We start from the raw sequence: 5489 nt of genomic DNA, 5'->3' as shown, positions 1-5489 counted from the left end.
CCAGTGTTTGCTGTGTGCATATAGCTTTTGGAAAAAACAGAGGTCTGGGTTCCTGAGCTGTTTCACAATTTAGTTCTTCACTTCAAAGCACATGGATAGCATTAATTTTTATACATGTCTGTAAGAATGTCAGATCCTGGTGTGTAGGGAGTAAAGACATGTATGAGCATGACTTTGCAATACTGCACCCACATGTACCTGTTCTTTGTCAAGAGCCATGTCACTGGGGTAATGTGTGTTATTATGCAGTGACTGATAACTCCAGAAGTTTTTGTTCATACTTTTTAATTTAAATTGAAACCCTGAGGTTTTTAGCATGGTTAAATAAAGGACTATGAGGCAATACCAGCACAATGAGAAGTGCACTTCTGCCATGCAGCGTAACGCGAGGCAAACAATGCAAAAAATGATGTCCTCTTGGGTTTGACCAAGTTGCTTGTCTTGCTGTGGGGTCCCTGTTCCACCATATTCCTACAGTTATGAGGTTGGGATGAGGTGACTTGAGGTGTCTCCAAGCAAATTTTTCCTTTGGTGGCGCATTGAGGTCGCTGTGTAATGGAAAGAAGATCCCAGAAAGAAAAACTGTGCTGTAAGCAAAAGCTGTTAGGTGTTTTAGTGTAACCATTTCCTGCAAGGAGGTTTCTTGTCCCAATACCATCAGCATATCCCAAAATAAAAATACACAACTGGTAACTTCCCATCCAGGCAGGCTGAGACAGCGGTGTGTACAAGGGCACTGCAGGTCAACACCTGGCTGGCAGATGGCTGCAGAGGAGCTCACACTGTCCTTGTTTGCACTTTCCTTGGCTCTACTGGCACAATTTCTCCCTTAGCTGTACATCTGCTAAAAATAACAGCCTTAAGCTAATAGCTTGTGTTGTATTAAGCTCTTAAACTTGCTCTGGTCATACTGAAACTGCTGCTTATTGCCCGTTTAGAGCTGAAATAAGATTCTTTGAGGTTACCTTTTAGTAGTTGAAGTCAGATGGAGAGCATGTTGCATTTGTGCTGAGTGGCCCTAGGAGCACTCTGCATAATTCTTACTGCAGCACCAGGGAGGAAACAAAGCAGCAGCATGGTTAATGCCATTCAAGGTATTGTTTGAAAGAGCCTCACAGATGGGTACCAAACTGTTTATTTCTCTGTAGAAGTTAAAAGAAAGCAATGGAAAATGTCTCTGAGCCTTGTGCTCGGGCAGCTATTTGGCTCATTTCAGTGTCCTGGGACAATTAAAGTGCAGTTGTTAGGGTTGAGAGTTGGGAAGGAAGCTGGGAAATGTGTCAGGGTGCATCTGTGCCTTTCAACTTGGGAAGCTAATGAAGAACGCGTGTCAGAGCAGGAGCTGGAGCCCTCCTTGTGCTGGGGGCACATGTGCTGAGCCATCATCAGGGTGTGCTGTGAAGTACCTTTGAAGGGAAAGTCATACTGGAAATCAAAGCGGCCTGAAAAGAGAACAGGTGAGGAAGTTGCCATAAAACACCTTAAAGTGGTGTCTCTGCTTTAGACGTGCAGCCTCTGACAAACAAGATAGAAGAAAAGCAATACACTAGGAAAATGATATTTTCTGGTATTGGGAGGAACAGAAGTGACTTACATGTCTATCCTGCAGTGCCTTAAAACTCACTGCTGGTACAGATTTACCTTTTATCTGCTGCTCTCATTTCTCCCGTTGTTTCTTTGCAAGCTTATTACAGAGTCAGACTTGTCTTGGGGAATTCTCCTAAAGCGCGTTTTCACCAGTCCCAAACCCATACAGCCTGTGGGAAAGGCAGACGAGCACCATGCAAGAGCTATAGTTAAAGAAGCTGTCAGGAAGCTGCTGGCTTCAACAAAAACCATGGAAGGTTGTGAAGATTTTTTTTGTTGTTGGTTTTTGGCATGACACGTAACTAAGGGGAGCTCACTACCACTGGGTGTGCCTCAAAATATGACTGTATTGAAAAACATCAATTGTATGCAAGCAGGGTGAGGGGTTAATAGATTGATCACCTCTTGCTGTGCTTATGGCACAGGATGTCCTTAAATCACTGAATGCAGAAAACTTGGAAAGGCAACAACCCCAACCTCTCCTCCAAGCCCGTGATATTCAGGGAAGCAGTCATAGCACTGAGCTTGCTGGTATTCAAAAGTGACTGCACACCTCTTTCAGAGATATGGTCTGATTTTTAGGAAGTCTTGTGTGGATGACTCTTATGGGTCCCTTCCAATTCAGGATATTCTGTGGCCATATGAATAAACAGGAATCATCCTTCTGTGTACTCAATATTTTCATAATCATTTTCCAAAATATTTTGTATTGTTATTTTTATATGTATGTGATTATAGGGCCTTTACTTTCTCAGTCTTGTTCTGAGAGATGGGACTTCACATCCTGTCAGGGTCAGCACTGGGGCATTGCCTTTCAGCAGCCTTAACTGAGCCAACAGCGTATCTTCATCTTCTCAACAAGCAGCCTGAAGTAATAAGGGATGAACTTAAAATAATCCTGCGTAAATCATGCCGAAATTGAATTCAGTAGCTTCCCAACGTCTTTTGAATTGTTGAACAAATGGAAGTGGCATCTTTTCCTGTGTCTCTACAATGCAGAAATTTTATACTTATTAGAAGTGTACAATGAAACATTTTTGAGTGAAGCATTTCAGTTTGCAAAGATTTCCTTTCCCCACAAGTTGTTGTTAGCCCTGCAGCTTATGTGCAAGATAATTTGTTTCCGTCTTGGAGCCATGGTGACACAGCACACGTGTTGCAGAGTGGGTTTGTACTGTTGCTAAAGAGCCTTCTGTTTTCCTCCAGCCGCGCTGCACGTTGATCCCATGGTGTTGGCGTGCAAAGATGGCATTATCCACTCTGACTTCCAGCCACAAGCATCTGTGCACAGCTGTGGGGAAGTCCTCCTGCGTCTGCCCTGGCTGCTACATCGACCACTGTGGACACAGAGGGATTATAGTAATTGTCTCTGGAGTATGATTAGTTTTGGCAGCCACAAGCTCAGTTATCTACTGCACTTGCTGCTGCCTCACTTTATGGATGAAGGGATGCTCCCCAGCTGGCCCTGCCTTATGGAATCACAGAACATCCCGAGTTGAATGGGACAATAAGGATCATGGAGTCCAACCCCTGGCTTCACGCAGCACCACCCAAAAGCTTAACCCTGTGTCTGAGACTGGTATCCAAATGCACTCTAGAACTCTGTTATCTTGGGACCGTGTCCACAGCCCTGGGCGTTCTGTTCCATGCCCACCACCCTCTGGTGCAGACCTGTCCCTGACCCCCAGCTGCCCTCCACTGACAGCTCCATGCCGTTCCCTCAGCCCTGTCGCTGTCACACAGAGCAGAGCTCAGCGCTGCCCCTGTGTTCCCTGCGAGGAGCTGCAGCCGCCATCAGGCCTCCCCTCAGCTCCTCTGCTCTGGGCTGAGCAAAGCAGGGCCCTCAGCTGCTCCTCACGTGTCTTGACTTCCAGACTCTTCGCTATCTTTGCAGCCCTCTGGACGCTCTGTAATAATTTTATGTCCATGTCATGTTGTGGGCAGCCCAAACCCACACAGTGCTCACAGCTGGTCTGGCTGCCCTGCTAATAGGACAGCTCCAGGTCAGGCAGCCGCCAACAGCTGCTGGAAGGAATTCTGTGCACACTTCAGATATATGGAGAACCGTAGTAAATTTCAGCAGCTTCTGCCCACTTGATTTCTTCTTATGCTTGCTAGTGAGCCTTAAATCACACAGACAGAATCATTTGGTAGCATTTGTCCCTTCCTGTGGTGGGTGGAAATGTAGAAATTTTTGGCTTAATGCTCAAGGGCATAGAGACAAAGAGACATATCTTGCCTTGTTGTTCTGTTTTAAACAAAATCTAATTTGAACTTTGCATAGTGTGGAAGTTTGGCACGTTATTCACCTGATCTGCTCCCATTCTTTACCTCTCACGTAAGCAATACCGTATGTCACAACAGTGTGCCATGCAGAAATGCTCAAGCTCCCTCTAAGTTACTTCCTTGCTTCCCAGCCTGGGCAGGGTGCTCCATGGGCTTGGCTGTACCAGAGTGGCTGCTGAAACACGGGGCTCTCAAAGCTCACTTAAATACCTCTTTGTGGTACTTTGCTATGCTGATACATGATTTTTTTCACAGCACAGGCAGAGCTGGAAGAGAGGAATGCTGTGGTGTGCTGAGAATGGGAAAACCACATCCTCAGTCGAGCAAATCAATGCACTGATTTTGATCTCAGCTACATCAGGTAGGGGATTTGGCTCCTGCCCTACTGTCAATGCTTGTGGTTGATCCTGACTTGATTTTTTCCAGTCTTTCTTTTATAACTTGTCTTTAAAGGACTGTCAGGATGTTGTTGTTAGTAAGAGGCATTTTTTCCCCCTCTACAGACCCTTAAGACCAAAATGTCTAAACTCCCAGGCCTTGTTAATTGAAGTCCTAGTCAACGAGCATAAAATTGCATGCAGACACCCAAAAAGGGTGCGACGGTTCTTTTCAGTGTGTGCAATTCAACATGCGTTTTCAGTCATATCTGTTAATAACCGACTTGTTTACAGAAAACAGACCAGTAGAGCAGTTTAGAACTTTAATGAAACTTCACAGCATGAAGGGGAGGAGGAGGGGGTTGGTTTTGTTTTTTTTTTTTTTTGGCATTTTATAGGTCCTATAAGGAATCACCAGCATAGTACAGTCCAGAGCATTCATGATTTTCAGCCTGGCATAAAGATGAAGCATTCTGTGAGATATGGACATTGGCTGAGGAAGGCAGCATCACACGGGCAGCACCCTCTCTCTTAAGGTGTTACATGGGTTTAGAGCGTTGTTTGCTTCTGCATATGGAATTAAGAGATTTTGTTACAAAACCTGTGAAATAGTTCCATATGAGTGTTAACTGAGGAGAATGAAATCTTGTTTTACGGTGGATGTGTTTGTATGTTTGAACAATGCTGATTTTTCAAAAGAAGAAAAAATAAGCATTGCTATTCAAAAGTGGAAAATGACATTATTATTCACAGTGAAAAATCTCACTGCTGTGCTGATAACTGTTGACAGGTACTTGTCATGGCTGTGCTCTGTGATGTGCTAATTATTCTGAAGTTCAATCAGAAGGCATTTTGTGTTTTCATTTCAACTGTAACAACACACTACTCGTGACACATTGACAAGCGCGTGTTTAATTGCTCCCTGGTTATCTTCCGAGCTCGTGTGTTTTCCATTTAGTTTGTGAAGAAAAGATGTGTAATTAGCTCTGAGGCTGAGGCTACAGGCTGTGTTGCTCGTTGCTTTATTTTCGTTCTCTCTTTAGTGATAAATACAGAATTGTGACAAAGATGAAAGCCCATCTCTGATGCTGACTGCTACCTGCTGGAATTTACAGTCCAGGTGGAGAGCTCTGGCTGACCCTGTGAGTCATGGGCACTAAGCAGCTGCACTGAGACCTTGTCCTCATCCTCAGCTTCTCTGTGCCTTCTTCCTGTTACAGGTGAAAGTCCAAAAGGATC

The sequence above is a fragment of the Centrocercus urophasianus genome, unplaced genomic scaffold (genome assembly GCF_019232065.1).
Source record: "Centrocercus urophasianus isolate 14NV4802_14NV808 unplaced genomic scaffold, USGS_Curo_1.0 seq_73, whole genome shotgun sequence".
In the NCBI taxonomy this organism is placed as follows: domain Eukaryota; kingdom Metazoa; phylum Chordata; class Aves; order Galliformes; family Phasianidae; genus Centrocercus; species Centrocercus urophasianus.
This window is presented reverse-complemented; position numbering follows the sequence as displayed.